The sequence below is a fragment of the Aythya ferina genome, assembly GCF_964211825.1.
Source record: "Aythya ferina genome assembly, chromosome: 3".
Classification (NCBI taxonomy): Eukaryota; Metazoa; Chordata; class Aves; order Anseriformes; family Anatidae; genus Aythya; species Aythya ferina.
The window spans coordinates 93,852,972-93,876,118 of record NC_140298.1 but is presented as its reverse complement, the minus strand read 5'-3'; the positions used below and the strand labels follow the sequence as shown (position 1 = coordinate 93,876,118).

Here is a 23,147-nt window from a genome sequence, read left to right as displayed (position 1 = left end):
TGGGGCTGTCAGCCTCTGCCTCAGCAAGGCTGGGCTCCAGCTCCCCACAGCCTGGCCCTACCTGGCCACAGGCCCTGATGGTCCAGGCCCCCAGAAAGATCCAAATACCTTGGGCTGTCCCCATCCCCAGCGAGGTGCCTGGGGCTTCCCAGGTGCCCCCAGCTGCCTGGGATGGGGCTGGCCCTGCCACTGCCCTGATAGCCCCAGGGAGTCCCTGCTGCTCCCAGCCCTGACAAAAGGTGTGATTCAGAGAAACTCAGACAACGCACACAATAGCAAACTGGAATTGGGAAAGCTAAAAGCAAGACAATGTATCTTATAAGCCATATTTTGATCTCTTCCAGCATTTTGAACTAATTCTACCCAGTGTCACTGGCTGCTCCCTCAGTGCGGATATGATGGAAAGCAAAGGGAACAGCAAAACAGGAAACAGTAGAAAACCCTGCATAAATAGTGGCTCTTCTACGGGATTACCGGTTCAACTCTGGTCATGCCAGCTCAAAGAAGATAAAACATACATCTTGAAAATACAGATGACTAAGAGCATAAAAAGTCCTGTGTTATAAAGAGGCACTGGGCAGATTAGTTTTATTCAATGCTTCTCTAAAGCAGCAAGGGCAAAACACAGATGCATAAAGTAATGAATAGCCTAGAAAGACGGATTAGGCCTTGTCTGCTCTCATTCTCTTTCAAGAAAATAAAATGTTATCCTTTTTTTGGCCCGTGAAGCTAATTTCACAGGCCACCAGTAGAAGCAAAGAATGCAGCAGAATTTTAACCAAAACTAATATGTAAGCTGATAACAACAACACAGTAAAAAAACAAACAAACAAACAAACAAACAAACAAAAAAAAAAACCCTTGAGCAAAATAGCAGAAACCTCAAGGTAAAGGAGGTAAGGCAAGAAAAGCACAGAGAAATCCCTTTTCAGCTAGCTATTTCCATAATTAGTGGGGCTAAATTAATTGGACTGGGCAAAAAATCTTGTTGGATTCAGTAGGACAAACTACACTTTTCAAGTACGTTTAAGAACTGAATTATAACGCAAGCAATTTCAGATTGAGATAAATTGAACCAAAGTACTTCAGTTTTGCCGTGTAGACTTGCCAGAAACATGCTTGTGTTACCAAGGACCTGAAGGGAGCAATGCAATACAGTTTACAGAACTATACTCTGGAATTGAGCTCAAATTTCCTAAACATTTACCAATAAGCCAATTTACTGGTTGATGGTGCCAAACCAAGATGTTCTTTAGCAGATCATTCACCACTGTTCTTAGACCTCAGCTGGAAATGTGGTTTGAGCTGAAGGAAAAAGGATCACAAAACCTAGTATAATAGTTAGGCATGTGGGTGAAATACAATAAGCGGATTACTGAGCAGTGTTTACCTTATTAAGCTGCCTCTTAGAAATGCATGATTGTCACCAGAAGTGTGAGTTCACGGGCTGGCCTTCTGGTAGCCTCTGCCACCCCAGGAGCCTGTAAGGCTCCTGTAGAGGTCATGTGTGTCACTCAACCTTTGCCATGGTCACCCTTGCATTCATCCTTTCTAGTAAATGTTTATTAGATGAGATCTTAAAAACCTCCAGTGACAAAGATTCCACACCCTACCAGGACAATCCAATGCTCAATCACCTGTGCAATTAGAGAGGACTTTCCCTGCCATTTACCTAATCTCTCTTGCTACCATTTAGCATGCTGGTTCTTGTCACAACTTCATTACGTGTGAAGAGCAGTTTATTTCTCTCCACTCTGCAGTAACCAATTACACACCCGAAGATTTTTATCACATCTCTCATCAGTCTTTGAGAGAGTGACTATAAAAATCCAGTTCTTTTGCTATTTTCTCATAGGTTGTTTTCTAGATCTCCTGACTAAACTGCCTGCTGGAGCTGTGGTGTCCAAAATCACATACCGTGCAGACACCAGACACTGAAGCTGTAACTACCATAAGATGACATCATATGTCTACAACACTCCAGTTAAGCATCCCAGAACGATGCTTGTCTTGATTTTTGTTTAAATATAAACGCCTATACAATTTGTAGGTTTCTTACTGACTGCTGTTCAGTTTCTGATCAGCAGCAACTCCTCAATCCTTCTGCAGAAACTCCGCTCTGCCAGTCTCTGTCACCTCATGCTCAGACATCATGTTTTGCATGTATCTGTAATATACTGTATCCTATCAGTCTTCCTGGTTGAAAACTACATTTCTTGAAGAACATACTTAGCACAATTTTCACAATTCTTCAAATGCATACCTTGTTCCCATTCTTTAGATCAGTACTACCTATTTGAGAGACATAAAATAAGCATCCCCACAATCAGTAAGGTTTGCGGAAAACTTTTAGGTAAGTTTATTAAGCAAGTCTAATAAACCCGCAATGTTTTCTCAGGTGCCTGGAAGTTGGAAGACTTTCAGAATCAACCAGTGACTAGTTTTCCAGCCTGTGACATCCTTGAATCAGAGACCAGATCCTTTCAGCACTGTAAGTACCATGTACATCTAAGCATTACACAACTGTACAGGAGTAATCGGAAGTGGCCCACGGAGCAGATTTCTCTTTCTAGGTATGGAAACAAATATAATTGCAGTTATTATGAACACCTCTACCCTGCTCATTATTGTAATGCCTGAACTCCAATGCCACAAACTATCAAAGGAGCTTAAATACATATATGTAAAGCCAGCGATCCATCTCACCCCTGTATCAGGATAAGGCAGATTTCTGTATGACACAGAACGATATAAGGTAACATAAATGATTTCATCTTGTCCCAGCTAGATGAGCGAGGGTATCAAGCCAGCACAACCTGCCCACAAGCACTGAAATTACCCTGCGAGCAAGCCCACAAACACCACACCAGCGACACATTCCGCTCGCAGCTCCCTGTCAAAAAGAAGGCACGACACTTCATTATCTCAGCCCCACGGCTCCGCTGCCTCCCACCAGCCCGCACTGCAGCGGGGGCAGCTGCCTCGCATCCCATCCCATCCCATCCTCATCCCTATTCCCATCCCCATCCCCATCCCCATCCCCATCCCACCCTGTCTCCCCCCAACTCCACCGCGACCCCCGAGCCGAGGCAGCCCCGCGGGGGCTGCGGGCTCGCCCCTGCCTCCCATAAGGGGATCCCTTCGGCTTCCCCCCCGGCCCCAGCCGGCCGGTGCCGGCGGCGCTGCCCCACCTGCGGCGGGCTCGGCTCGCTGCGGCGCGGCTCTGCCCCACGCCAGCTCGGCGGCAGCACCAGCCCCAGCCCCAGCCCCAGCCCCGCGCCGCCGCCGCAGCCGGCCCGGGCCGCCCCGCCCGCTGCACCGCCCCTGCCCGCCTCCTGCCCGCCCGCCCCGGGGGCTGCGGGGCCCGGCACGGCCCGGAGAGCAGCCGCGGAGCTGCTCCGTGCCACCGGGGCGCTCCGGTTGCTTGAGGCAGCCCGGTGATGGCGCACCTGCCGTGTCAGCAAGTTGGGGGGTGGGCTGGGTGGCCAGGGGCACGCAGCGCTTCAGGTCTCTGCAGCGCCGCTGTCCCATAGACCGCCTGTGATCGCCACGCTGCCCTTTCCTCAGCCTGTGGTACTGCCAGAGCTCAGATGAGACGCCTTTTTGCTGTTCATGCAAAACTATTGGTGTTTGTTACCCAAACGCTTCCTTCCCCCTTGGCCTCCTGCCCAACACACAGAACCACAGAATGGCCGAGGTGGTTAGGGACCTCTGGAGCCCGTCAGCTCCAACCTGTGCCCAAGCAGGGCCACCTGGGCAGGCTGCCAGGGACCATGTCCAGGTGGCTTTTGAAGATCTCCTCGAAGGAGGAGACTCCACAGCCCCTCTGGGCTGCCTGTGGCACTGCTCAGTCACCTGCACAGTAAAGACGTGCTTCCTGATGTGCAGATGGCACCACCTGTGCCCCAATTTATGCTCTTCCCCCAGATCTTTCAGGCTTGCCTAAAACCCATGCTTGTGTACAAGTTCGTGTTCGCACAGTTCAGCCAGGAGACAAATCTAGGTTCAAACACATCTCAGGTGTGCTCTGAGATGTAGCCTGTTTTGAGGATCACTGAACAGCAGCATTTTTTTGTGGATGAACAAGGCACTAAGTGTCCGTGTTATACACACTCATACACAGAGACACAGTCCACAAAAGCATCCCACATTTGGTAGAAAGAGTTATCACCTTGCAGTTAACTGCAAATAGAAAATAAACTAAAAAAAAATAAAAATAACAAATAAAAATCAACACAGTTGTTGTCTGGCTATCCAGACACAACAAAGAAGCAAAAGATGGGTTTCGTTCTAAAAAGATGGGTTTTCGTTTCTGTGATTCTGTGATTCTAAATCTTATTCCAGAAATGCACTATTTAGGCACCTGAGAGGTACATCTTTGGCAGCAGCTCCTTGTTTCTTATTCTTACTCTGACCACACATTCAGAAAACTGATATGCTCAGCAGTGAAGCGGTGTATATCTCAATTTGTGATCATGCAGTTTGATTGCTGTCAATGAACTCATTCAGTTATGTGCGTGTGTATATTTACATAAACACACACACGTCTTTTGTGTACATGTTTTTTTTGTATTGAAAAGAAGAGCCCATAGAAGATAGATGTTGAAGGAATTCTGCATGTGAACTATCATAGAGTAGACAATACCTATTTTTGCCAAAAATGTTAAAAAAAAAAAAAAAAAAAAGGGTAACTTTTAACTATACCACTGACGGCAGACATAACAGCAAATGCAATCTCTAAGAGGGCTTAAATCTAACCAAATAAATATTTTTCAATATGTTGCACCTCCGGGCTGTTGTTTGTAGTAAGAGACCATCTCTACTGATATCATTAACATTTTCCACCCTGCCTTCAAGACTAATATACTGTGAACCCTTAAATGTGAATCATTTGCAATTTTTTTGGTGTTCTGTTTAACAAATATGTTTCCTGGGAATTTATTTCGAAACATTATAGCACTACATGCATAAACATGGCCTTTAAGAGAATCTACAATGAAGCCTGAAAAATTATAGCAGTGGTCCCAACTGCAATTAGCCACCATATGACTTAAATCCAGCAGTGATAACCCAGATTTCACTAATGATTTTGTTTTTAACTTAAAACAGTGAGATACAAATGTAAGTTATGCACAAAAGTGGATGTGAACATAGACCCCAGTAGATCACTGTTGTGCCATTACAATGTTTTTTCACCCATTAAGACTCTCCTACTGTTAAATTATGAAAATGGTGAGTTTTGGCTGATTATTTGTCAATAATATTTGATATTTAAGAGGGAAAAGAATAACATTGTCATGTAAAGCATAAAAAAGATATGGTGCCCAATGGGATCATATGAAATAGAAATGAAATGAAAATCCAGTCTGAAATCTAAGCATGAACTATGCAGAAATTAGTCATTTTGAGGTCCCTGCTACATTTCCCATCTTGCTTCAGGCAATCAGAAATTGTGTCATCCTCCTCCCACACTGTGAAAGTTCTCCATGTCTTTCCTTGTGTCAGGATTCTGTGGTTTCAAATTAAGTTTCTGGTTATTCTACAAACAAGTTACAGTAGCCAAGTCTATGTCAACAGAAAACTTTCCTTGTGGAAATTCTCAAGAGTTATACTAAACCCATAATACCTAAATACATTTAAGATTCAAGTTTTACTCACTGAAATTAAGACAACTACATTTAAAAACCTATTCTCACATGTCTGTGTATCTCCTCCTGAAAAACAAATCACATTCTGCAGCCCTTATTCTTCTTTGCTAAAGCAAAATTTTAATTTTGCTACTTTTTTCTCAATGAAGTTTGAAAGGACAGGATATTACAAGTGAAACAGAAACAAACAGAAACATAGCTTTGTGGTTTTAACTGAAAAGCTTGGAAAAGATAAAATACACATTAATGTACAGTTCTTTCACAGGTCTGCCTCTGTAACAGCTTGTACAGGAGTATCTTTACTCAAAAGAATGGCACGGTGTATTGGTTTGCATATTAGTGTTTGCAGGGAATAGTCCTAAGGATGTGAGTAATGGGGGGTAAGCATGACTCATTCATGTAGAAATCTTATGAAGGTCAATCCTCCCAAGACCCATCTCACCAACCACAAGTTCTCCACCTCCTTTTCTCACAGCAGCAACACAGGGTCTTCTCCCATGCCCTTTGGTTTGGGACAAACTGTTTGCATGACATGATCGGGCAGGAAAGACTGGTTCATGAAATAGTATCTTTTAAATTTATCGACTGTCCTGTTCAATAGTTTAAAACATGTATCCATTTAGATTATTTCCAAAGTAATACAGTGTTCAGGTAATTTGAGAGATTTACATAAACTTCTGCGTTTGTTACTAGTAAGTACGTGTAAAACAGTAACATTTCAGTGTATTACAGAATGGCTGGTATCAATTTTACATTCAAGCATAAGGATCTACTGGTTTCAAATGTAATTTCTAGTTTTCAGATTTAGCCAGCACAAACTTTCTGTGTCAATGATTTCTTAACTTTTGGCCAGACTTAAAACCAGCCAATAAATAGTAGGAAGCCAGCCAGGAACCAGTAGGCCCAGAGATAAGTGTTGATGCTGAACCAGCCAAATTTACAATTGCATATGATAATTTCCATGGGACCAATACTTCTGTTGACCTCAGCAGATACCTAATGAATAAAGAGCACTACACTCCTCATAAACATACACTTGCCTGTGAATGGCAATATTTAGTAAGAGTTTAGGCTGTACAGGATCACACCTTCCACCCAAATGATGCATTTTAGACAGATGTAACTTTAAGCTGTATATGAAATCACAGTACATGTAAATTCACAAGTTTCAGTAATCACACTGCTTAGAATTTACACTATAGAAAACTAGCAATGCAAGACATTTACTTAACTCTGCTGTCAGCAACCACACCACATTCTTTAAATCATCTCTGCAAGATCAGATTATTTTTTAAGGGACAGAAGCTTGACAACTTGATTGCATACCAGTGGTTCTGTATTTTGCATTACCTCTCCAATAAATATACTTTGGTTTACTATATAGGCACAGCCAAGACTCTGAAATGAATTCTGCATTATCATGATGAGAGCAGGGGCTAGGGCTGGGAAAAGAAAAAATAGAGCTAATGCATGAGAAATAAACAACTGGAAAATAGTAGTTGGAGATGAGGATTTGCAAAACAGAAGTTTCCACAATCTCTGTCATTTAAGCCATTGCTTAAAAAAGCTTAATGTTTGGAAATTTGTTTTTCCATTTTTAAGGCTTCACAGTTTAATGATGGTAACGTAGGCAATATGGGCAATAGATACAAACACTTGAATTCGGTGCCCGCTTTAAGAGCCCTGGCTCTCTACAAAACCACAGACTTCTGCAGTACATGACAAAGAACATTTGCATTAAGTCTTTATCCTTCATTAGCACTACAAATTTAAGATGAAATTACGTAAGGTGAGTAACCCTCCTGAATTAAATAGGTGTTTCCAAAAAACAAAAACAAAAACAAACAAACAAACAAACAAAAAACAAACAAACAAACAAAAAAGAGGTAATACAAGAAGATGAGTATTTAAAATGCACAGAAACTTTAAGCTAGAAAAAAAAATAATTAGTCTTTACCCTTAAGGCCTTGGCACATTTTACAAAAATCTTAGAGATTTCCTTTCACAAAGGAAAAAAAAAAAAAAAAAAAAAAAAAGAGCTAGGCTCCCTTCTCCTCACTGCATAATATTATATTAAATCAGTATCACCATGTAAATCTTTAAAGCTTTTCAGAGTACAACTCTCAGCACGATTTAGGATACAGATGCTGGTTCCATGCATATAATTTTTATATAGCTGTGATGTATAGAAAGTTTCCCCAGATAAAATCACTCTAATTTTCCAAATAAATAAATAAGTAAATAAATAAGATTTATCACAGATAGAAGGCGACACGTAGTATACTCCACTGTTCTACATAGAGTAGGGAACTTCCAGCTTCAAAATCTTCCCGTAACTTAGGCATCTTGTAAACCACACCATGAACTATTTTCTTGTCTTCTGAATTAATGTAATCCATATTGACCAGCTGAAGCTCAGGCCTGAATTTAGACCTGCTGTAGGCAAAGAGTGTTTCCGATATATTTGCGCTGGCTAAAACACAAAATTTTGCCTGTGATGTGATCATTAACTTAGCAGCTCAATAGCATGCTGGCCCCAAATCTGATTTTGATGTAAGAAGAATCATTCTAGGAAGCACCTCCACAGGGAAGTGCTTTGTTTTAGCAGTGGATTTCTATGTTGATGCTTTGGATATAAGGGGAAGAAAGCTCAGTCCTGCCTCAGAATGCTAAGCCTACCATTCACAGTAGTTCTGGCTGGTGATTTCTGTACAAAAAAAGCAATCACCAGCAAGTCAGACAAACCCAGGATTTCAGACCTAGCATATTCCAGAACTGAAGAACAGGGTAGAATTTAGAAAGTACTGTATACAAAGAGTATGTTTAAAAATTTGTCCTTTTCATTGTTATTTCATAGATGGTTCTCAATATGAAAAGCCTGTACGTTTAAAAAATGCCCTGGCTTGCTGTTATTATTTTAAACAGAAGAAAGGATGAGCAATCCCTGTATCATTCTGCTCAAGAGATGACCTGAGTGTGGTTGAAACTGCTGCGTAGCCTGTGGCACCAGTAATTCAGGGGGCAACCTGTGCCCGGGGACTCCGAAGCCTGAGTGAAAATTAACTTGGTAAATGTCTTGGCAGGAATTTTACGGTGAACAAAGAGAACAAATGTGATGTTAGCTCCAAGAAACAAACAGAAACTTCACAGATTTTTGTTTGTTTCCTTAGGGATAAAACAAAAAAAGATTGCTAATGAAATTGGAAAATACTGAAGGACTTCAAGGTGCACGGACTGGAAGAGTGAGAAAATTTGTTTTCTTAGCTGGCCCCAATCTACATGATGTTTACAGATAAAGTAGACTTCCAAGGCATTAAATGGAAGAACAGCCAATACTGAGGGGAGCCAGCTTACAGGAGAAGAAAATCTGGTGTTACTGTAAGACTGGTGACAGCTTCTTTCTGGGTTTCCTGTAGCACTGGAGACATCCATGGTTGGGAAGTGGCAGAGATGTTGCACAGGTTGCTGACATGGCAGAAAGAAAGAGCACCCAGGGGGTTGGGCTGAAGAAACTGTGCTTAATACTAACTCTCTGCCACAGCAGATGAGAAGAGAAATGCAGCTTGCTTTGCATGCTTCCTTTCACAACTGATTTGTGTGTGTGTGTTGTTACGGTACTAACATTTCTAATCAAGATGTTTGGGTAAGGGATTTCATCCAAGTCATAAGATTCCCCAGAGCACTAATGAAATGAGCTTGCTTCTGGATAATATTTGAGCGCTCAAAGTCAATAAAAAGAAGTGTGACCTCCTGAAGCAATGGTCTTGCCTGCAGGGTGAAGAGAAAAATTCTCCCATTACTCTTGTTCTGAGGAATGGGTCAGAATAGAATGTGAAAGACAATACCTCATCATGCAAATACATCTGTAAGGTTAAGAACCGCTCTTTGAAATTGGGGCTGCTCTTTTTCAGAACTTTCATTCAAGCTAGATGAAGAATTTGAGACCTGAGAGAAAGGAATGACCAGGAGCTAAAGGAAGATCCAGCCACGGGGAGAGTACACAACAGAGCTGGTGGTTCAGAGCCACTTAGAAAGACTGAACTCAAAACTGGTGGGGAAACCCAGGAGTGAAAAAAAGTCTGGGAACAGACCCAGCAGAAATGTCCATAGAATGTAATGAAAGGAAGTGAACAGAGCAATTATTTTGTACTTTGTCTTCTCCAAGTATAATGAAGAGCTGGACAGATATGACGAGAATAGCAGTGAAGCATAATTCACATAACAGGACCCTTCCCCCCCCCCCCCCCCCCCCGAATTTTCTAGCATATCACATAGTGGTTAAAAGGAAAATAAATCTCATGCTAGAGGATAGCTAGAAGCAACAATCACCATGATCTTCCATGGTCGCAATTGTATCAAACATCTGATACAGGCATGAAGGGACATAAAGATTTCTGTTTACAGAAGTCTTCATTCACAGAGACACAGAGATCACCCATTTTATTATACAAGAGACACTTTGGATAAAAGATAAGGACCAAAATATAGTTTTCATTTACCCAATACACAGATATCCTTCAAAGAGGGGGGAGGAGAGGGGATAAAAACAGTTGATATAGATAACCTATGGATCGTTTCAGTGATGCAAACTGCCTTTTAGACTCTTGAAAGCACTAGGGATATTTCAGATGTTTGTAAAGAGTACAACTCAAGTCCTGAGGATCAAAAAACATCCTCACATCCTCAAATGACTTCATTTGTTCCCATAAAACATGGGTGGAACATCTGGTAGGAGTGGAAAGTACTCCACAACTTTTTAAAAGCCAGGGTTTAAATTTGTAAGAAATAATGCTCATTTACAAAAGATCTCTCAATTTTCCTCAGACAAAAAGTCACCAATGGTGGGTTGGAGCCTTGTGTCCGAAAATATGGAAGAGTAAAATAATGGAAAGTTCCTACAGATGTGAGGAGGGTGCAGAGACTTTTACGGGAGCTTCACATGAAAGTTTTACAGAGCAGAAAATACAAGCTACTCTTTTGGACTGGGAAACAGTCAGAAGATTAATCTGAAGGATGAAGGGACTTCAGAAGTATGCCGTGCCAGAACCATTCTAACTACTTGACATAAACCTGTGATAATTATGATAAGGTTTTTGTCACGTTTCTACTAAAAAAAAAAAAAGTTCAACAGGCACAAAACAGAAACTGTGAAAGCCAAAAATTAAAAAGAGCCATGAAAGTTCATTTATTTAGTGACTATGGAGATCTCTCATTTTTGTTATGAACTTACTGGATACAGAACTGACAGGTACATAGAGCTAGGATTCTTGCAGTGCCTCTTAGGATGCCTTTGAATTCACAAGCTGTCTAAATATGCATTCAAATAATACCAGAATGCTAGAAAGTGAAAAGTAGTTATATATTCAGCTGCAAACCTAGTGAGAATAACTTCATCATGAACATGGGATGACTTCTAAGAATTTTGTGAAGTTACTTTGCAAAGTAGATTTTCAGTGACACCAGAGAAGGCTTTTAGCTGACCTAGACAGAGGTACTACCCGAGCAGTCGTACTCTGTCTCCTCTAAGGAAAAGTCCACGAAGTAGATGGAAACATTCAAAGAATTTCAAGCTAGATCACATCAGTCTCAGTCCCACTAAAGGTTAAACCTATAATTAAATAGTGAGCCCAACTCAGCAGATGAATGTGGCTGCTTTTGCCAGGTGGAAGACTGTGTAGATTACTAAGGGTTACAGAAAAGAAAAGAAAAAAAAAAGTACGAAAAATAATTTTACATCATTTATTAAAATGGTTAGTGAAAGTCAATAGAAGTCATTTGTTACTATTAATTCTTTAAAAATGGTAGGTTAGGGCAAGATGAGGACATGTAAATCAATGAATTATAAACGGGGGGAAAAAAAGAAAAAATTTAAAAAAAAAAACTGTCAAGGAACCTCAGAAAATCATAGTTCAAGTCCTAAATAATTTCTACAAAGTGTTTGCTTAATTTATTCTTAAAGATGCCCAACAATAAAGAATTCCCACAGTGCCCAGGCAATCTCTTACCAGTTTTATTTATCAGTTAATAGCTTTTCTTCTTATCTAGCATTATTTATTTATTTATTATTGCATGTTATGCCCACAACTCTTATTTTATCCACTTTGGACTTGAAGAGCAAATCACCTTTTTTTTTTTTTTTTTTTTATTTCCCAATTTTAAGAGCAATAAAGTAGCCCCGTTTACTACATGCCTTCAGAAATACCAAGTCAAAAGTCCATTTAACTCTTTAAGAACAATATGTTTTTCATATTAATTATGAATTAATAATATTTAAGTTCTTATAACTTATGCACCACTGTCCTTAAAACCAAAAAAAAAAAAAAAAAAAAGAAGCCAGTGTGAGTAACTCTGACATGAAAATCAGACATGAAAAACACAGCATCTGTGCTACAGAAAAAACTTGTAAGAGTGAGATCTGGTCCTGTTGAAAATCTGTGACGGAACTGCCATAAGTTTCCTTAGGGCTAGCACTTGAGACTGAGATACATCTGTGTCAGTGACTTGATTTAAATATAGGATCATATAGGTCCACTTTCTTTTCTACTTCCCTCTCTCTCTTTTTTGTTTGTTTGTTTTTTTAAGATTCAGAATCATAAAATATCCCAAGTTGGAAAGGACCCATAAGAATCATCAAATCCAACTCCTGACACCACACAGGTCTACCCAAAAATTCAGACCATATGACTAAGAGCACCAGCCAAATGCTTCTTAAACTCTGACAGGCTTGTTGCCATAACTATGTCCCTGGGGAGCCTGTTCAAGTGCACAACCATCCTCTCAGGGAAGAGCTTCTTCCCAATGTTTAGCCTGAACCTCCCCTGTCACAGCTTGACACCATTCCTGCAGGTCCTATTGCTGGTCACTAAAGAGAATAGATCGGTGCCTGCTCCTCCACTCCCCCTCGTGAGGAAGCTGTAGGCTGCAATAACGTCTCCCCTCAGCCTCCTCTTCTTCAGGCTGAACAGGCCCAGTAACCTCAGCTGCTCCTCATACATCTTCCCCTCTAGGCCCTTCACCATCTTTGTAGCCCTTCTCTAGACACTCTCCAACAGTTTAATGTCCTTCTTGTACTGTGATGCCCAGAACTGCACACAGTACTCGAGGTGAGGCCACACCAGTGCAGATTAGAGTGGGACAATCACCTCCCTTGACCGACTAGCAATGCCATGCTGGATGCACCCCAGGACACGGTTGGCCCTCCTGGCTGCCAGGGCACACTGCTGGCTCATATTCAACTTGCAATTGACCACAACCCTCAGATCCCTCTCTGCAGGGCTGCTCTTCAGCGTCTCATCGCCCAGTCTGTACATATAGCCAGGTGCAGGACCTGGCACTTGCTCATGTTGAACTTCATGCAATTAATGATTGGCCAGCTCTCCAATCCATTCAGGTCTCTATGCGAGGTCTTTCCACCCTCAACAAGAGTCAACAACTCCTCCAAGTTTAGCGTCATCAACAAATTTGCTCAAAACATCTACATCCAAATAGTTTATGAAAACAGTGAAGAGAACTGGCCCTAAAATGGAGCCCTGGGGGACCCCACCAGCGATCGGCCACCAGCCTGATGCAGACCCATTTACCACAACCCTTTGAGCCCTACCCATTCACCCATCGTGTGATGTTTTTTTCTAGCTGTATGCTGGACAGTTTGTCCAATAGGATCCTATGGGAATCGGTGTCAAAACCTTTGCTAAAGCCCAAAAGATTACATCAGCTGGTTTCCCTGGATCGACTAGATGGGTGATCTTATCATAAAAGGAAATCAAATTTGTTAAGCAGTTAAGGCGTTCCGTTGGTTTTTGTAGGTTGTAAGTGAATGGATATATAAAATTAAGGAGCACATTGCTAACTAAGTAAACTGCTTAATTCATGTTCTAGCCTCCCACATAGAAGTCCTGTGTTTACTGAAGTATAACAGAAGTTTGTGAGAAGTACTCCCATTGCATTGTACTTTCTGTCAGATTGTTCAAGATATTATATATTTACTTTCTAATGAAAATCCATTTATATCCATAAGTGTATATAAAATAAAAATCATTATTTCCAGTATTATAAATGACAGTGCTGGGAATTATTCAAGGTTTGCAATGTTTTTTCCAGGAGCATATTTTACAACTAACACACACGCTTTTTATTTTTATTCCATTATTTTATAAGCACCCAGATTTTATTATGCTCTTCCTGACAGCTCCAAGAAGCAGCCACCATAAGTTAATTTTATACTGAATACTTCTAATCCTAACAATTTGACAACCATTTACTTACTTAATTACCTGAGCATAAAGACAGCTGTCAAAGTGTGATAAACAAAAGAATAACTTTATTACAGAAATTAGATAACAGAGATTTTTTGTCAAAGGCTGTTAACATTTAAGTTAATCAGAAACACTCAAGAGGGGTCTAAGATTTAATGAGTACTTTCAACACAGATACAATTCCATGGTAGCATACTTATGGAATCTCCAGAACTGTTAATTTTTCCCTCTTAGGCTGCCTAACACAAACAAGTTCCCAGTAAGTAAATGGATTATTCCTCTACTTCTCTTTCAAAAGAGAAAATATCAACATAGAGCCAGGAAAACATGGAAAGTGTGGAAAAAGGTAGGGGGAAAAATCAGGATAAAGTAAATAAAACTGAATTGCATTTGAGGAAATATACACTCCTGAAATGACACGCTGACTCAGTGCTGGAAGGCTTCTCTGGCTCCCTGGTGGCTTGCTGCGATGTCTCAATGATTTTCTGACTTCTTTTCAAGTCTTCTGGACCCTGGGTATTCCAGAGAACAGGCATGAATTTTCTCTCCAATTCTGTAATTTTAAGTGCTACTGCTCTAAGTATAATTGAGTCCATCCTGTTATTACTCAAGGTTAGGCAATAAACTGCTGCAATAAAATTGTGACTGTAGCATAAAAGCTGATCCCAGTGTCTTTAGGGACTTGATTTCTGGAAACTTAGCAAGTGAAAGGACTATTTTCCTTAAAGATCAGCAGATATTAACATTCTTCTCATCATTGCTGGGTACTGCCTTTGGCATACAGGAAAAAGATGACAGAGTATGTTTTGTGTGGCACTGAGCTGGTTTTGCCTGGTAGTTTTGGTTTTGTTTACAAGTATCATGGTAAACTGGAATCAAATGATTAAAAGGATGACAGCTGAGAAATAAAAAGTCATTTAAAGAAACTTCAAAAAATATATATGTTAGAATGGACCTTAGAGAAGAAAAGAAATGACTATGAGCTTCTTTTTATAAGGGTATAATTTTACATACAATGAATTATACAAATGAAAGAATACAATGAATTCTAACAAGAGCCAAGAAAAGGGAAGGGATGGTTTTGCATATGAGCTAGGAAAGAAATAAAAGCAAAACAAAATAAACTAAGGAAAGAAATAAACAAAACATAAAATGTTGTTATGAATAAGCCAAATGAAGACAACTGTCATTACAACCTCTCAGCAGCCCCAAAGGGAGGGAGGAAACACAAGGTGGTGAGGTGGGACTGCAGAATGAGTCATTCCAGGGTTGGTTTCTGAAAGGTCAGTGGGGAATGGGACAGGGACCAACCAGCATTAGTCAATTGCTCTGTGAGTTAACATTTCCCCCACCCTGGCTTTTTTCTCAGATTCTAGCATGTCCTTCCACTCAACATTTTTTATTTGGAAAATTTGGACTATTTCATTGGAAAATGTATATGCTTAGATTGGATAGAAGCAGTTTTGTAAACCACCGCACTTCCAAAGCCCATGTCAGCATCATGCAATGTCACTAACGCAGTAACTTCTCCTGGACTAACAGCATTAGCCCATGAGTATTCTTTTGATTTTTTGTATAAGTTAATGATGTGCCTGTTTAGTTATACTTTGTGTTAAGATATTGTTTATTTAGATAGACAAAGGAACAAGAACAACAAAATAGCACAAGCAAAAGATAATAATTCTGTGTTTTATCTAAATAAATAAAAAAAATTCCATCTCAATAGCTGAGTGTAGTGTGTCTTAGATTCTATTTTTCCTTAATACAGAAAGCAAGGATGAAAAATAAACATACTTGACAATGTGACAGCATTTGAATATATTAGAGCACTCCAAGTGTCCCTGGAAATATGTTCAGAATTCAACCCCCACTAGGGTTTGAAACTTCTGACCACCAGCCCTGCAGAGCTCAATGGAATATGAAGATGCATTCCCAGATCAAATTCTGATGAAATCAAATATTTGATAAAATGAAACTAACATCAATCTATCTAACATGTCTATACTCCCCACTCCCCCCCTCTTCAAAACAAAACAAAACAAAACAAAAAAAACCTGGATCCTCTATCCTCTCTCAAAGGGAGGTCATGGCAAAATGGCAAGGCAACGGGACACATCTGACAAATACACCCTATTCAGTATCTTTTCTTCAGAAGAGGAATCAAAAATCCGTGTGAACTCATATGGAGTTTTACATTTCTTCATTTCTTCTTCCTCGGCCTCAGTTTTGGAAATTTGCTTCTTGTCCTACACATAATTATTTTTTTTTTTTAGATATTATCATTCACATGTTCAGCTTTTCCTTGCTAAAAATACAAATTGTGGATCCAGTAGAGATGCTGGCTTGGATGAAGGCTGACGTGAAAACACACACTGGAAAACAGACTCAGTGGGACCCTGCTCTAACAGGGCTGAACACTGCTGTGGTCCCTCCATGCCACCACCCCCAGAACTGATGCTGACTGGGAGAATTAAGTCTGTCCAGTACATTTGGACCAGATTAATGCACAAGCCTTCATTGAATGTGCCCAGAAAACTACCTTTCTTATTTTATATCTTGCATAAAAGTACATATGCAATTGGAAAATATCCTTTTCCAACCCCTACCGTTCTTATCTGTTAGTACTAGTTAGCACATAGTGTTTATGATTACTGTTCATTTCTTAGAAAATAAAAAGCAACACTATTTGCAGCTATCACAGCTGTGTGCAGAGAGCTTATTTTATTTACCAACTTCTACAGATCATCAAATATGGATAAATCAAGTTGAGCATAAAATTGTATATAGAATAAAAAATTATGTGTATTCTTCCATGCAGGTTGAACAGTATCACACCTTCAGATTTTAACTTGAAGATTAGGTAAAATTTAGCTATAAATTGTTTTGCCTAAAAGTATATGCCAATGTGGTATACAACTTAAGACAGTTAAAAAATAGTCACATTTTCATAATGTTGTGTATATTTAGCAGTGGTGTTCAAAGTAGAATGATACAGCTAGAAGAAATTAGTTTAAAAAAGGGAGTAGGAGTCATGCCAGTGCAAGATTCAACAGTTTGTTTCTTTCATCCAATTCTTCGCAGAGATTTCAGTGTGCTGCCGAATAGCTTGGGCCTGATATAGATGACCTCATTTTAGGTATTATGATTTGGCATTTGTTGTCCTCTAAAGAAAGAATTCTAGAAAAATGCTATTGAGAACTATCCTCACATTCTGAGGGGGTAAAATAAAGGCATTCCAGATCAGTCACCCCACGTACAGTTAAAGGCAATCCTTCAGATACTGAGTACGACCCGTTCCACCACATACTATGCCCACCTGCAAGGTGTTTTTTTCAAAAGGCCACAATCCTCACAGCCTCAGAATAATAAAACACATAATAAATAAGTTCTTGGACACTGATTTTAATAGGACAAAAACATTTGTGGGGACTAACCGTACTGGTTACTGCATCTTATGCTGGCCAGGCAGTGGAAGAAATCAGGAGTGCCAGAGAGAGTAGAGAAGGAACAGAGGGAGATTTGAAGCAGGGTTATTTGGACAGCAGATATAAAGGACAAATTTTGGCAACAAGGCTAAATCCACTATAAAAAAATAAAAATGAAGTAGTGACAACAGTGGTTCTATTTCTTCCTTGCATATTTTATAGAGAAAGTATTTAAAAACAAAACAAATTAACAAGAACAAAAAATAAAATAAAAAAGAACACAGGAGGTAAACCAAAATATTATATTCTTTTAAACCCCCTGAATCTTTTGGGTGAGCCCTAAGCTTTCTGGGATTTACAGCAGATGGATTAGTTATTCCAAGTTATTTTCCAAAGAGGAATTATGTTCAGTTGCCATAACAGGAGGTGTACAGACATGAGAAGCATACTGGATCACAATCTTATCTTAGGCTAGTCTGCTTCTGGCAGAATTACACATACACTGGGAACCACATAGACTGAAACATATTCCTAGCAGAAAAAAAAAAAATAATAAAAAATAAAATAAAATAAAAAAAGATGAAAACTTACCTTTTAGGTCTTGGTCACCTTCAAAGCCAACTAGGCCATACAAGCTCTCTCCCCTCTATCTCCATTTTCACTATGCTCACCTAAAGTGCAATGGATACAGTTGTGGAGACTAACCATACCAGGTGGTTTTAATTACTGTGAAAATCATCACCTGCCCTCTAAGTCTCTTAACTACTCACCCACTGTACTATCAGTGGTGTGACTCCTCCATTGAGGCATCAAACCTGCCCTGAGTTACAAAGCCAGGCAAAAAAAAGGGACAGCTTTGGCTGATAAGAGCAACCAACCTAAAGACCTGGATTACCTGGGAATATGTACCTTGGAAAAGGATCTGCATATCCTCAATACTGACAGTCAAGTTTTTTTGTTTGTTTGTTTTTAACTATAGCAACACTGAGAAGGTAGAAGACATATACATTCTCATCACATCTCTCCTGTGCAAAGGAGCAAGACAACAGCAGCTGAGGCAGTGAGCACAATGAAGTCCCCAGTTTCAGCACCAGTGCTCATCCTCCAAAAGGTGCAGGAAGAAATGCATGAGATGACAAGGCAGCCCAGGTCCTTTCCCCCTCTGAAAATCTCAGAGGGGGAGAATAAAAAGAAAAGGGACAAGAATATGAGCATGCAGAATCTTACTTCTGCTTACATATGGAAAGGAAAAAAAGTTGTGTTTTTTTTTTTTTTTTTATTATTATTATTAAAAAAAAAAAAGTCTTTCCTGTTTATTATCTCTTGAGGTATGTTATTTTCAAATGCATTCAGCTCAGGTGGAAAATTCATGTAGTGTTGCTACACAATAGTTTAAATGGTGGCTAAACTTATATGTCCATACGTTTCTATGCTATTTATGTTTAAGCAAGTTTTTTTCTGATGTACTTCTGCCACCCAGTGGATTACTCATATGAAAACTCCCATTAGAGTTTATTTCAAAAGATTTCCTAGAAAACCTATTTCTTTGTGTGCTTTTGAGCAGGTGGCTAACTTGAAGTCTTCAGTGAGCAGCCACTATGTGCAAGCTTCCTAGTGTGAGCAGCAGATTGAAGGGCTGATTGACAGAGCAGGGAAAACAGATTGTATTGTTAAGTACTCTCAACATAAATTTCAGAGTTTTGTTTCTTTTTTCTTTCTCCCCACCATAGTTCCCTTGTTCCTCAGCTTCACATCTAAGAAGGAGACATGAAAGTATTTCTTTGCCATACAATGCACCATCAAAACAAACTGTCTCATCTTTGTGAAACATAAAAGCTACTCCAGCAACACCTGTCTGACAAAGGCCCTTCAGAAAGTAAATGTGTTTGTTGTTTGTTTTTTTTTCTAGTAGCAGATCAAATATCATGAATTAAGAAAACCTATACCCACCAACTGAAGTTAGCAGAAGATTGAAAAGGTGTTCCTAAGGGAGCATCATCTATTCTGTGCTCTGAGCAATTAACTGAAACAAAGCTGTGTTATAAGAAATGTAATCAGGCTTGAACTGAGCTTTTCCTAACATTGGAAAATTTGATATTCCAACACTGAAAATAAAGGAAATTTTGCTGTAAAATAGCAATTAAATTAATTTTCCACTAAAAGGCTTCCTAAAGCTTGTTAAAACTCATATAAATAAAAAGAATGGAAGAATCCTAGCCTTTGCTTTATCTTCAACAACAAATACCAGATGTAAAAAGGGAAATCTTTACAGAAGACTCTGAACAAGGTCATGCTCTGAAAACATCACCTAACTCTGCAAAGCCTTACATATAACTAGCCATAACAGTTGTGCACACAACTTGGTGTTTACAGGAGTAGAACTCACAAGAGAGTTTGTTACAAGTCTCTCACATATTCACCCTTTACACAGGGATAGAGGCCAATCTGTGGGCTGAATTTTTCCTCACTGAAATAGAGAAACTGGAAATGTTAAAAACTAATATTAAATTAAAGTATAAATACTTGTCTCTCTCACTCCAGTTCCCCTAAATGATTAATAGAGGACAGCACTTCTAGGAGAAATCATTGATAAACCTTATTGCATATTGTCATTTTGTTTTTGTACATACAGATTCCTACAAAAGCTGAACCACACACCACACAATCTCTGACAGATTTCAGCTCACATCTCCTAAGAAATCGTCCTGAAGAACCAGTTCAAAGTGAGGGGGCAAGGATAAATTTCACCCGTGGAATGTGTTACAGGGAATTTTCTGACAAGAATCTCAGTACCAAAACCACTACCAGCATTCACAGGCATACTTACTCTGGAAACAGATATTGAGCATTGCTGACCAACCCCTCGTCTCTCAACCCACATCAAGACTTCCTCACTACAGAGAACTGGAACAGCTGGCAATGATGACTAAAGCATCTGCCACATTTCCAGCATGTTAAAAGTCAAATTAGTCTTGTTTATTGCACCAGTAGCTAAATTAATGCAACTTCAGTTTCACTGGGTGTTCATCATTGGTTAGTTGAACAGGTTGTGATACCTTTGCAGAAAACAATAGTTACGCTGCACACCTTGAAGTGTGTTATGCATCCATGTTCACAAGTAATTTTCTTCTGCGAACAATTACATCAGTCAGTTAACTCATTTGTAACTTTTGCCTTCAAAGTGAAAGGAATTGTTTCTGCAGTATTGCTGAGGGCAGGTTAAAACCATGAAATACACTATTTCTGGGGTAATAATAATAACATTAATAATAATAAGTCTTAAGGAGTGTTAGCACAGACCGTGGTTCAGATAAGCTTTTATTAGTTGCTTCTCTGACTTCTGCTTGACCCAGAAATACATATATAATATACAATATTATATTGTATATTTGTATATAATATATATGTATCCTGACCTGCCTCATTAGAGCAGCTCACCACCAGCCTGTCCCCTCTGTACCTCCCTACCTCCCTGAACCAGCCCATTGCCCATTTGCTCCTGTCCTCATAACTCAGTCACACATCACATGCAGAAATGTGTCTCTGATTTGCCTTACAGACCTCAGGGGGAAGGTTGGGCATGGTTGTTATGCTCAGCTTCCTCTCTCCCTTTTCTGTCTTTCTGAGAAGAGGGATGTTAATAAGACCAGAACAGAGGGTTGTCTGCTGGCAGCTAAAAGGGATTAAAGCCCCAATTTCCCTTCGTCCAGTAGCTTTAAGTTTATGGTTCATCCGGGAAAACCTTAACTCAAAGGGGGAGAGAGATGTAGAAAATGAAATATCTCAGCAATCATTTTCACAGTAACATGTCTAGCAGACAAAGTAGTGAATGGAGGCTGGAGATCAGCCCCTTGGAAAGGAATCTGGGGGTTCTGACTGACAGCAAGTTGAATGTGAGCCAGCAGTGTTCCTGGGCAGTCCAAAGGGCAGACATGTCCTGGGGTACATCATATTGTACTGTGTGCAGTTTGGGGCACTACAACATAAGGACATAAAACTATTAGAGAGTGTCCAAAGGAGGGCTACAAAAATGGTGAAGGGTCTAGAGGGCAAGATGTATGAGGAGCAGCTGAGGTCCCTTGGTTTGCTCAGCCCCGAGCAGAGCAGGCTGAGGGGAGGCCTCATGGCAGCCTGCAGCTCCCTCACAAGGGGAGCGAAGGGGCAGGCGCTGAGCTCTGCTCTCTGGGGACAGCAACAGGACCCGAGGGAACGGCATGGAGCTGGGACAGGGCAGGGTCAGGCTGGGTGTGAGGAAAAGGTTCTGCACCCAGAGGGTGGTATGGCACTGGAGCAGGCTCCCCAGGGCCTGCTGGAGCTCAAGAAGTGTTTGAACAACACTCTTAGACACACGGTCTGATTTTTGGGTGGTCCCATGGAGTCAGGAGTTGGACTCAGTTATCCTTGTAGATCCCTGCCAACTAAGAATGTTCTATGATTCTATTTGATAAAGTAGCTTCAGCTATATGAACTTAACCCTTCCTGAGGTCTGTGAACGCAATGGCCCTGTTTCTTCAGATCAATCCGTATTACATTAACAAGCAGAAAGTGTGTCTTGTTCTGCTTTTACCTAGCAGGAGATGTTGTGGAGAGAGGAGGAAATTTGTTGCACCTTGCAATGAAGCAATGACCTTTTCTTTTGCGTTTGCTTTGTTCCACACCAGGATCCTGGCAAGTAGGCTGCTCATGTTTTCAAAGACCAATGGGAAGAGCAGCTTTGGTATTTTAACAGTGGTAAAGGGTAAGAAAGGGAAAAAAAAAAAAGAAAAGAAAAAAAAAAAGAGGAAAAAGGGAAAAAGAAAGAGAAAAAGAAAAGAAAGAAAAAGAAAGATAGGAGGAGAAAGAGAGAGAGAGAAAGAAATAAAGAGAGAAAGAGGGAAAGAAAGAGAAAATTCCAATATGAAAGACCTCTAGCCAATGAATACAAAGTGGAGACAGGGATAGAGTGGTCTTTCTAGAGAAGCATGAACATTACAGTGAATATGTACATATACTCCTGAATATGTGTACTTTCCTCATAGCTGTAACTGAGAGAGAAAAGATTACAGAAGCGTTGAGGGAAAACAATTATTACACATTTTTATATTCTTTTTCCTTTGAAGATTTGTAGAAATGTAGCTCATAAACTTCATCTTATAGATAAGAAAATGGAGACCACGATCTGGTAACAGCTTGCCTAATGCTGTAATTTGCTGTATCATATCTGGTAAATTTTAACCAGGAACGTTAACAGATCTTCTGCATTCCAGTCCCACATTACAGTATAAAACTTCCCCACGATGCCTCCTTCCTGCTTCAATACATAGGTTGTTGCTCTCCTAGGTACACATCACCAGGGGGGACTTCTGGGGCCAGAGTCCTGTGAATAGCTTTGTGACCATTCCCAGGATTTGCAGGAGGAGCTGGGGGCTTGCAGCTGCTGTGGAGAACCAAAAACTGATTGGGGCTGAAAACAGTAAACCATTTTATTCAATGATGCAAGGGTACAAAAATTGCACTACATAAGCAGTGGAATTAACTGTTCATATATATATGTCCCGTTACTCATCTAAATGCTCCAACCCAGTGCATAAGCTTTTTATTTTGTTGTGACTGGAATTCATCAGAGAGAAAATATATTCTTGTAGAAAATAAATGATCCAGCAAACAAATGCAAGTAGTCTTGTGAGATGAAATTGCTGTAAAAGTTAGAATAAGCCCGTTGCAGAGCAATCTCCTGGAGTTTCTCTGGGCCATGTTTGCATGGAAAGCAGCACTTGGCTCTAGTTGCCCATATAGACCCATGAAAATAAGTATTACAAGCAAGAAAGAAAATCTCTGTC

The 23,147-nt window shown here is 40.1% G+C and overlaps 1 protein-coding gene across 1 annotated transcript in view; it reads right to left on the bottom strand.

Moving 5' to 3' along the window:
- Window positions 1–23,147, bottom strand: part of COL21A1 (collagen type XXI alpha 1 chain) — a 192,865-nt gene that overhangs the window by 118,178 nt on the left and 51,540 nt on the right. The window lies entirely within an intron of this gene.